This window comes from Sceloporus occidentalis, unplaced genomic scaffold (assembly GCF_023333645.1).
Source record: "Sceloporus occidentalis isolate IW3139 unplaced genomic scaffold, rSceOcc1.0.p SCAF_13, whole genome shotgun sequence".
Taxonomy (NCBI): Eukaryota; Metazoa; Chordata; class Lepidosauria; order Squamata; family Phrynosomatidae; genus Sceloporus; species Sceloporus occidentalis.
In genome coordinates, this window is record NW_028316993.1 from 20,392,290 (window position 1) to 20,404,234 (window position 11,945).

Genomic DNA, 11,945 nt, shown 5'->3' on the forward strand with positions numbered 1-11,945 from the left:
TTCTGTCACATACTACCTGCTACTCCTGCTTAGCTACTTGGCTGACAGCTGCAGCTTATGTCAACAAAACTGCAGGAGATCTGGGAAGGCAAAGGCTGCTCTATTTTCACAGCTGCAAAAAAAGAAATCAGATGCTGTCCAGTCTCTTAGCTATGTGCCTTCAAGTCATTTCTAATTTATGTTGACCCTAAGGAAAACCTATCATGAGTTCTTCTTTGCATAATTTGTTTCAAGGGGGTTTGCCTTTGCTTTCTCCTGAGGCTGAGAGAGTATGACTTGGCCAACGTCTCCCAGTCGGCTTCTATGGCTGAGCGGGAGATTCAAACCCAGAATCCTAGTCTAATGCTCACACCTCTACATGTTGACTCCAGGATAAATTGCCAGGGGTGAGTGTGCCAGAACCGTGAAGCTACCTTGTACAAGAGAGGAAGACACTGTACAAAAAGCTACTGAATACCTCTTTATTTGTTGTTGTTAACTCCCCTTGAGTCAGTCAGTCATGGCGACCCTGTGGATGAGACGTCTCCAAAACCCCTTTCCTCCACTGCTCTGTTCAGGTCAGGTCTCACAGAGTCATGCTTCTGACCTCTCTGACTGAGTCTATTCATCTGGTGTGGTCTTCCGCTCTTTCTACTGCCTTTTACCTTTCCCAGCATTATTGTCTTTTCTCACAGTGGCCTTCTCATGGTGTAGCCAAAGTAAAAGAGCCTCAGTTTGATCATTTGGCTTCCAGGGAGATCCCAGGCTTGATCTATTAAAGGATACGTTTGTCTTTTTGGCAGTCCTGGTATCCTCAACAAGTTTCTCCAGCACCACATCTCAGATACATTGATTTTCTTCTTCTCCACTTTCTTCACTGTCCATCTCTTACATCCGTATGTGGTGAAGGGGAATGGTTTGTATGAGTCTAATGTTTGTGTTCACTTATATCTCTTTCCTACTTACAATCTTTTCTAGTTCTTTCATAACTCCCTTCCCCATTCCTACTTCTGATTTCTTGACTGCAATCTCTGTTCTGATCAATGCAAGGTACAGGAATTCTTTAACTATTTTACTTTTCTCATCTAAATTTAACTTAGAATTTATTTAGTTCCTCCCTGATCATTAATTTTTGTTTTCTTTATGCTCAATAATAAACCTGTGTTTGCACTTTGTTCCTTGAACTTTATTGGTAGTTGTTGATGTTTTTTGCTAATAGTATGGTGTCATCTGCACATCTTAGACTGTTGATATTCCTTCCTCCTATCTTCACTCCTCCTTTTTTTTGTGACCAAGCATGCTATTTGTATAATCTGCATACAAGTTAAAGAAATAGGGTGAGAGAATTCAGCCTTGCCTGACCCTTTTGCCAATTTGGAACCAGTTTATTTCTCCACATTCTTTTCTAACAGTAGCCTTATCTTAAGTACAGTCGGCCCTCCTTATACGCGGATTTGCCATCCGCGGATTTGAGCATCCACGGATGTCAATTCGGGAAATTGTCCCCAATGGCGGCGTGTGTGCATGAGCGCCGCCATTGGGGACAATTTCCTTCTCCTCCCTCCCCTCCCTCGCTTCCTTCCTCCCTTCCCTCCCTGCCTCCCTTCCCCTTACTTACCTTTCTCTCTTGTCGCAGTGGCTTGGCCTCCGCCGCCACCGCTGCAGGGGAAGTTGGGTGGCAGCGGCGGCAGCGGAGGCCAAGCCTCGGCTTCCTTGCCGCCGGCGAGAAAAGGCGTGATGGTGGTGCTGGAGGCCTCTTGGCCCCCAACAGCACCGCCACCGGGCCTTTCCTGCGGTGGCGGCGTGGAAGTAGGGCTGCCGCGCTGGAGGCCTTCAAGGCGTCCCGCACCAGCATCCAGCCTCCTCCAGGCCTCTGCCGCTAGGGAAGGGCCAGATACCCGCCCCAGCACCGACACCTGTCCCTTCCGCGGCGGCAGCGGCGGTGAGGAGGCTGGGTGCTGGCGCTGGAGGCCTTGAAGGCCTCTGGGGCTGCTGCCCTCCGCGCCTCCTCTTCCCCACCTCCGTGCCTTTTTTTGGGAAGAGGAGGCACGGAGGGCAGCAGCGCGGGAGGCCTTCAAGGGGTAGGCAACCTGCGGCCCGTGGGCTGGATGTGGCCCGGCAAGGCCTTGGAACCAGTCCCAGCCTGGTCGTGCCGCCGATTGCCGCTGGGGCCTTTGGGGGTCAATTGTCAATAGAAGCCTCAGAAACATGCATTTATATTAACATTTTTTTTTAAATCAGCAAATTTTTTCACGTGTCCTCCATTTTTAAAAAAAAAAGTGTCTTCCATTTGAAAATTTTGTCCTAAATTTTCCTGGTTTATTTTTGCACTGACATAATTAGTTTATTCCAAGAGTCTATCATGGCACCCTTTTTATTTTGTCTTACTAAAAGCTTGTATCTTTTCTTCTGTTCCAAAAGTTCAGATACAGGAAATTGTGTGGGATTTAATTTATGCTGATTAAAAAGATATTTAAGGTGTGCCCATAATTCTTTGCATTCTAGGTCAAACCAGTTCTGATGACGTATCGGTTTATGTCTAGCAGAATTACTTTTGGAAATGGTTAGTGGTTGTAGAGAACTAATTAAAGTATTATAATTAGACAGTATTTCATAATCCAAATTAACATCCGGTATTGTAAAGGAGAGCCACTTGATTGATTCACTAGAAAGAAACTTACTGAGGTTATCAGACAGTTGGGGGGACCATTTAACTCGGGTTAGACTGATATCGTTAGTAAAAATTGAAATCTTATCAAGAGGCAGGGTAAAATTGTCATAGTGCAATTAAACACAGGAGGCTGGAAAATGGTCACTGTCAGGTCTGCTAAAAATGGCAAACAAAGAAATGTGGGATATTAAATTTAGAGAGACCCCTACATAATCAAGAACCGATGCTCTGGATATACCCAATGAGTAAATTCAGCTGGATGGTCGTCCTTAATACGACCATTCAGGATAATTAAATTTAGTTCATCAAAGCTGCGAGCTAAACAAAGACCCTTAAAAATCACAGAACATATCTGGATTTACGACACATTGGCGGGATACAAACAGGCAGGGGAAGACGTCTTGGAGGTGTATTCTGCTGAATATGGAGCCTCCAGACCGCCCGCCCCGGGGGCGTGCTTCAGGTGTCGGGGCTTCCACACGGGGGGCAGTGAAGACGCCTCACCTGGGTCCGTTTCGGACCCATAGCTTCCATACCGCCGCCTCGGAGGACGCCGCAAAGAAAGGGGCAGCTTCCGCACGGGCGGCCGAAACCGCGGCTTTTTTTTTCTTTTGCCGCATGAGAAGTGCGCAGCTGCGGCAGTCTAGCACCAGCCGGCAATTTCCCTTTTGCTGGCTGCAGAATGCGCATGTGCACATTTAAAGCGCCCAGGCCCCTTTAAACTTTTTTCTCCGCCCTGCCCAAGAACAAAGGTGGCCTCCTGCCAGCTGGTGATCAGCTGGTGTTGGCATCCTTGCCCGCTTGCGCATTGCGAGTGCCACCACTGGCATCATGGATGCCTCCTCTCCTTTGTTCCCTGTGGTCTTCCTGAAGCTGCAATCCACAGCCACAGCTGTCGCCGCTGCCACCGCCGTCTTCTCCGCCTCCTCCGCCTCCTCCGCCTCCTCTGCCCCCTCCGCCCCCTCCGCCCCCTCCGCCCCCTCCGGCCCCTCCGGCCCCTCCACCTCCATTGCCGCTGCAATGGAGGTCCCATCATCCACCACCATAACAGCTGTAGACTTGGATGACAGCAGCAGTGATGATGATGATGACACAGAACAACGAACGGCAGTGGCTGCCATAGTGCTTCATCAGGCTACTGTTGGCGGTGCCATGGCCCTGGCCAGAGTGGCACGCCTCCGCCGATGCTGGAAGGTCCCTGCATCCCAAGACTTGTGGGACAACTTTGTGTCAACCATATGGTCTGATGAGCAATGGAGGCATTTCTTCCGAATGCCCCGTGCCCTCTTCCACAGGCTAGTGGGCATCCTGCGCCCAGAACTGGAGAAGGCAGACACAGTGATGAGGAAAGCCATCCCGGTGGAGAAGAGAGTGGCCATTGGTGTCTTTTCACTGGCACACAAGTCCACCTACATTGTGACGGGGGCGCTGTTTGGGACTGGCGTTGCCACCGTGGGGGAGATCGTGGTGGAGTTTGCCCTGGCCATGGAGAAGCTGCTGCTGTCACGGACCGTGTACCTGGGGAACGCACGTGAGGTAGGGACAGCCAGACCACCTTCCCTTTCATCTTTGGCAGCTCTGTGATATTCTGTGTCAAGTGTCACCCCCTCACTGTACATTTGCTGTTCTTGCTATGGTGCAGTTGCACATGTGTAAAAGAGTTGTCATCTCAATTCCTCTGTTTCTCTCCCTTTCTTTCCCCCATAGATTATGGATGCCTTTGGTCACCGCGGCTTCCCACAAGTGGTTGGCCTCATGGACGGGTGCCACTGCCTGATCATACCACCCTTGGGGCTGAGGAATGCCTATGTCAACAGAAGGGGCTCCTATTCTGTCATCCTGCAAGGGACATGTGACCACACAGGAAGGTTCGTGGATGTGGAGCTCGGATGGCATGGGTCAGCCCACGATGCCAGGGTGGCATGGAATTCTCTCATCTACGAGGCCATGGAGGCTGGCATCTATGTGCAAGGGAACCCCAGCATCAACATCAGAGGCCAGCAGATCGGGCCCCTGATATTGGCTGACTGTGCCTACCCCATTCGGAAGTGGCTCATGACACCGTTTAAGACCCCCCGCACTCCCAAACAGAAGCTCTTCAACAAGAAGTTGAATCGCGTGAGGGGGGCCGTGGAGAGATCGTTTGGCAGATTGAAGGCGAGATGGCGCTGTCTCACTGCCCCACTGCTGGTGGCAGAGGAGAACGTGGTGCCCATCCTGGTATCATGCGTCATTCTGCACAACATCTGTGAGACCAAGGGCAGGGTCCTGGATGAGGGCATGCGATATAGGCGCCGTTTTGTGCTGCCCACCCTGGCACCAATCACAGAGGCTCAAGAGAAAGAGAAGAAGAAAGCAGGGGAGACTGTGAGGAATGCCCTGGCAGATTTTTTTCTGATAAGGAGAATCTGAAGGATGGCTCCTGTGCCATCATCTGTGATGTCAGAGTGCAATGTTCTGTAATAGCATAAGCACATGAATAAATGTATCCCATTATCCACAGTTTGAGTCTGCCTATCATTCCTGATCTGTGCTGTGGGCATGTTTTGCCACGTGCCTGAGGGGGACACACACAAACACACACACAAAAGGTCTCCTGGCGCCTGTTTTCCTGGGTCAGAAAGATACATCAGTTCCAACTGCCAATTGCCCCTTTGACAATGTATCAATCCCCCTCAAATTCAAGGTTTCCTAATGGCCCATTTGAATGTATCAATAGGGCACCCAGAGGGCATCTATTGGGGGAGAGATTCAAACTGCTCCTCTGAAAGCTTTCATTGGCCTAGGACCACCTTGGCCTAACGGCCCTGAGCCACAGGTGCCCATATATACCCGTGCGCAACTGTGCAAGACCCCAGGACGGCGATCAACATGGCAGCGCCACGCAGGAGGGTCCCGGTCCGCATCGCCTACTGGTCCAATGAGGAGGTCGGGATCCTCCTGGACTCCCTGATGCCGCAGGCAGCCGCTCGAAGGGTGATGGCCAGCACGAACAAGCCCAACCGGGGGCATTTTCTGCAGGCGTCCCGTGCCCTCGAAGAGCGAGGGTTTCGAAGAAAGATGCATCAGTGCAGAGTGAAGTTTAAAACTCTGAAGGCATCTTTCTTCGAAACCCTCGAAGACTTTGGGGAGCACACCCCGGTTGACAGGCGGCCACCATTCTTTGAGCGGCTGAAGGACCTGTGGATCAGGGGACATCGGCCCAGACCAGAAGATCGCTGTCCTCCAGGTAAGCCAGAGCTCTTGCCATGCCCTGTCCTCCCCTCCTTGACCCTTCCCTTGCCCTCCTCTCCTTCCTGCATGGTGCCAATGCCATCCCTCCTCTTCCCTTCTGCAGGCGTGCGGCCGAGGCGGAGGCGGAGGGAGGGAGGGCACCGTGCCAGGTCGCCCTCTCCACCATCCTCGGGGGACGAGGATGTCCCCGAGGGTGGGCCACAGCCAGGACCAGCTGCTGTGGCCCCTCCGCAGCCAGAGCAAGCTCCTCTGGCGGCAGGTAGGTCCCTAGGGTGAGGGGTGGGGGTTGCCTGACTGCAGCCCCCACGACACTTGTGCCCTCGTCTGCCATGCCAGCATGGTAACTTGGGCCTTTTCTTCCTCTTTTGCAGGGCTTGAAGTCCTTGCTGCTGTCGCCGCCGCTGAGGAGCCTGGCCCGAGCCGCCGCCTGCCAGCAGAGCCAGGGGACTTGGCCCTCGATGCCAGGACCCTGGATCGAGTCCTCCAAGCCCGGCAGCAAGGTAAGTGCGGAGGTGAACCCAGGGAAGGGAGCGGGGGCACCCAGAAACCCTGCCTGTGGGAGTGGGTGATGGGCTCCACAGGCTGACCCTAACCATCCTCTTTCTTTCCCCCCCACAGAGAACCGGACAGAGAGGAGGTTCGCTGCCCTGGAGGAGAAGGTGGACAAGCTGGCGGAGAGAGTCTCCTCCATGGAGGAGACTCTGCAAGAGATCCTCCGCCGGCTGCCCGCCCCACCGCCTCCTCCCCCTCCCTGAAGCAGCTTCCCTCCCCTGCCCCCTCTGCCATCCCCCCTTCACCACCACCCCCTTCACCCTCCCCCTTCCCTTTGTATATATTGTATATATGTAAATAAAAAATGTTTTGTTATTGTGAATAAAAAACTTTATTTTTTAAAAAAAAATTGTGTGGTTCATTATGCGCAACTGCGGCAGTGTGGCTGTGAGTGTGAATGTGACAGCTTAGGCGCAACTGTGCAGTCTAAAGCTAGGCAGGAGTGCTGGGAGGTAGCAATGTCCAAACTCTGTCCTTCCAGGCATTTGGACTTCATCTCCCAGAATCCCAGACCACAGGGCAAGGTGGCTGGGGATTCTGGGAGATGAAGTCCAAACACCTGGAAGGACAGAGTTTGGACATTGCTGGTTTGGGGACCAGTGAGCCAGGCATGGTGGGAGGAGAGAACAGGAAGGGTAGAATACATTAGATAGGGCTGGGAGGGAACACATGCCCTGGGAGGCGAAATGATGTCTTTATGGGACATCATGGGACCTAGTGCCTTGTCAGTGCTCCCTGCCCCTTGATCCCAGGCCCCCTCTAGTTGCATTTGCCTTTGGGGGCGGGGTGTGGGCGGTGGGACTGCCACAGAGTCACTGAAGAGGCTGGAGGATGGCCCAGCAAGAGGCTGCTGAGACAACTCCACCTCCATGGCAACTCCCTGCTCCTCAGCTGGAAGGATTGCTCTTGCTGGGGGCTCCTGCTGCCCTACTCCTTCCTCCACGACCCTGGGGACAGCCCTGGCTCTTCCAGCTCTTGCTGGGGGCTCCTGCTGCTCAACCCCTTCGTCCACGACCCTGGGGACAGCCCTACCTCTTCCACCCTGCTCCCTACGTACCCTTCTGCGTCTCGGGCCACCCTGCCCTCCCCTCATGATCTCCAGCATTTGCCCCATCAGAACAGTCTGCGTTTCCAAGGTGGTGTTGAGTCGCCTCTGCTCCTGGTCTGACCTGTCTATTGATCTCTCCTGGTTCTGAACGGCCCTCTCTTGAACTTCTAGGTTCCTCTCATGAACTCCCAGTGTCCTCTCTTGAAATCCTAGTGCCGTCTCTTGAAATCCCAGTGCCCTTTCCATGAGCTCCCTTCGGGACTGTCTGCCCCTCTCCCTGTCCTCAAAGGCTCGCTGCCCCTGCTGCATCAGTGCTGCCATGTGCTCTTCTGAGCAAGTCTTGAGCTGATCCACAGCCGCCACAGTTTTAGTAGCTGCTGACGGATGCACCCTTTTCTTCTTGGTGGCAAGTCTCTCCTCTGCTGACATGGCAGCTATGGGATTAGCTGGAGGTGGTTCTCCTTCTCCTTCTCCTTCTTCTTCTGCTTCAGTTCGTCCTCCTACTATGGGACATACAAGCAGAGAGTCACAGAAGCCTACAGTTAGCAGAGACCCTGAGGGCCATCTAGTCCAACCCCATTCTGCCATGCAGGAACTCTCACTCGAAGCTGTGGCAAAGGGTAGAGCTTCAAACTAAGGGCATGGGGAAAGGAGAGATTTACATGCAAGGGAGGGGTGCCTTAGGAATGTGGGACACATGCAGCACATGACCGTGCCAGGGACACTCACAATCCTACTTCCACAGCAACCTTGCAAACATACCAGCACAGTAAGCAGTGAAAGAAACATGCCACAATTGCGCAGTTGAGCCATGCAGTTATAAACATAAATAAAGGGTTTACCTTGCATACTCTCTTCGGCCTCACTGCCATCGCTGGCGGGTGCACTGGCCCAGGAGAGAGGTGAGCGGTCACGGTAGCTGCTGGTCGTGGAAGAGGACCCAGCACGAGATGGTGGTCTCCTTCTGGAGCTCCCAGCCCCAGCAGACATTTGTCTGAGCAGGGCGCGGGGGTCCAGAGGTCTCTGGCTGCTGGAGGAATCGCCCGAGTCGTGGTGTTCCTCCTCCTGCTCCTCATCTGTATGACAAGGGACAAGGGTCATCTCTGCCCTGTGCCCACCCCGGGGCCACATCTTCCCCTTCTCCCATTTCCACCTCCCTTCTCCCCAGGGGCCCTGGCGCATCTTACCCTGAGGGGGCATCAAAAGGTCTTGGGCACATTCAAGGTCCAGGGTCTCATCCTCGTCCTCCTCCTCCACCGCCACAGGCTCGGCTCTGGCTGGCTGGCCCGCCGGGACCCTCACACGCTCCCCACTGGTGGCTAGTCTGTTGGGTCTGATGCTTCCATCACTTTTAATGAAAGCATGCAGCTCCTTGTAAAAGGGCGGGGGGGTGCCCTTCGTAGTACCTCTGGCCAGGGCATCTCTGTATTGTTTGTATTGAGATTTCAGCGACTTGCATTTTCGGCGACACTCCTCCAAAGTTCTGTTGTGGCCCTTGGCTCTCATGGCCTCTTCCACTTCTCGATATGTGTCAGCATTCAGGTAGGACTGCTCCAATTTCTGCAGAATATTTGGCTAGGACCATATAGCTATAAGGTCAGCCGTCTCCACATGAAACCAAGACGTCCCCCTGCCTTTTTTCGGGGTGCTGGTGGATGGCTGTGCCATCCTGCCTGGTGCCAAAGGGGAGCCGCCGCACAGCTGTGCCAGGAGCAGCCGAACTGTGCCTGTTCCCAGGTGAAAATGGCGCAGGAATGTGTGTAGGGGGTCACTTTAAATTCCAAACTTTCCCTTATCACTTTCTACAACCAAAACATCCGCCGGCAAAACTTACAACTTCCCGCGATTCCAGCAACGCATGCGCACATGGAGCTCTAGGGTTAGGGTTACGAGACTTAAAATGCGCCGCAGCTGTGCCGCAGCTTCCACAGCTGCATGGCAGCGGACACTGCAATTAAAGCCTGACTGCAAACCATGCATGTCCCGGACCCCGACCCATTATGCGACGCAGCTGACATGGAGCTTTTAAATGGGCAACTTATATTTGCGGCGTGGCAATTCTGGCGTACCGGTGCAGCAGCTTACAGACGGAGATGCGCACGTACGCCGCATATCAAAAAGAAGCGGAAAAAAGCAGCACCTTTTTAATGCCGCTTCTTCCCGCTTGGGGTGTGCGGGCGGCGCGTTCATGACGGCATTCAGGTAAGGGCCGTCTGAAGGCTCTACCTTCATGACGTCATGAATACACCCCTTTTTGCCCGTCTGTATCCCGCCATTGTCAGGGGAATAACTGTAGGGGAAGGGAGTTGGCAATTATATTTTGCATACAAAGACACATCATCATCATCACCAATTCTAGCATTTAAATCTCCTGCAACAATAAGATTAGCTTTTGGAGCTTCAAACATCAAATCTTTAACAAAAGAATTAAGCTTGTTCCATACAAGCACGGCCTTGAAGTGGGGGAATATAGATATTAATCAAATATAATAGATTGTTTTTAAACTTCAAAAGAATAGCTAGAGCATACTACTCCAGTACAGAAACCTTAGTTATTTGAACCTTGAGTACCAGAGATATCAGCACCCCTAAGCCACCACATAATCTCCCACTACCTTTGCCAGGAATGGCATTTAAACCAATGAATTTATATCTTCAGCAAGCCACTATTCCTGTAGAAGAAGGTTATGTCTGTTGACAAAAGGCATCAAGGTAGGGTCCCTGCATCTGGGTTTCCAACCAGCTACGTTCCATGAAATGATAGACAGAAGGGACAGGTCGATTGAATGTCAATTATCTAAGGTTATTACAGACTGTTCCAGGGGTGAGGAGGCTTGTGATTCATTGACAGTTATATTTCCATTAGGTGTTGTTCCCTTCTCTGAAGCTAGGTTGATTAGACTGATAAATTCTGGTTGTCTTTCCTGCAGAGGGTTTTGACTTAAAATCTCCTTTTCTTAATCTTAGGGGATTGTGGATACTTGGTGGATTTAGAAGGATTAAGAGTTATAAATTGTAAAGACTCACTATGGTAATCAGTCGTATAATTAGGAGAAGTTTGAGTCGATGGGATGAGGGGATCTGCTAGGCGTTTGGGAGACATGTACATTAGAGAAATCAGATCCTCCTCCTCACCAATGCGCCGTCTAAGTCCATTTTAGAACTTGTAGCTAACCAAAATGACTTGAAGAAAATCACCTACTTCTTAGCTAATACAACTGTCTGTTATGTTCAACACTGCCAGATTAGCTGTGAAAGCAGCTAGGGCACTTTACAGACCACCCAAAAAGGGTGGTCTGCCACCGTCTCCATTTCCACTGCCAGAAAGCCTCAGCCTCCAAACGGGGAGGGTTCCCAGCGGCTTCATTTTGCGGTGTGGTAATGATGCCGCAAGGCACCAATGGTGCACTTGCAGCGTCATGTCTGCGCTGTGACGTGCAGATGCTAAGGAGAAAGGGTGCCGCCATTTTGTATGTGCTTGGCATGTAACTAGGGTTAGGGAGTCTGAAAGGGACGCCCTTTTGTAACCCTATTTATTACATGCCGAGCACGTACTTTTTGCCCGTGCGGAATGGGCCATGGATCAGATTTTGAGGATAAAGGCCTGCATAGGAATCTGCAGTAAACATTTGAATGGAGTATGGAAAACTGTGATATGTTTTTATATTAAATACCTTTATAATTTTAGTGTAAACACATTGCTCTATATGTTATAGAACTAATTGCCTGTGGGAGTTTTAAAGGGTTTTAATTTTTTTGTAATTTGATGGCTATAACCTGTATTTGGTTGTCATGAATAAATCTGTTCTGTATAATAAAATATAATGGTGCTGGTCAAAAGCAATAAATTTGATTTGATTTGAAAATGTAATGAACAATAGTGAAAGAGAAGATCTGATCAGAGAAGCTGGGGACATTCTTGTAAAAATTAAAGAAGCGAATATCATCCTCAACTATCCCTGCTCATGAGAATTGTTGGTCAGAGGGCTCCAGCCACTCATGTAAAACTGGGCTGTATCTGCCATATCTGCAACTTCTACTAATCAGCCAGGCCTTCCTTTTGCCAGCTGAAAGTGAATTCTTCTGAACTTAAGACACTAGCAAGTGATGCCATCAGAGATCTAGCAGCCAAAGTGGGCTTGGATTCAAGCAAGTATTTGGATCCCTCCCAAGTAACACTTCTAGTTGTGAGTAAGCAGCCCAAGTGGGTGTGTTATTCAGGCAAAAGTCTGGGATTCTCCCAGTTGGCAGATTTGACACTCCATGCGGCATTTCTTCAGACAATGGGCTGACCAATATGGGGGATAAATTATTGTTTCTCAAAATAGGAATCACACAAGAGTTTTAAAACTTTCTCAGAATTTATCTATCATTGTGGCCACGGCATTCTGGCTGAGGGAATCTGTAAGTTGCAAATCAGAAAAGTAAGGGGCACGAGCTCTGCCCCACACATCTTTGCCC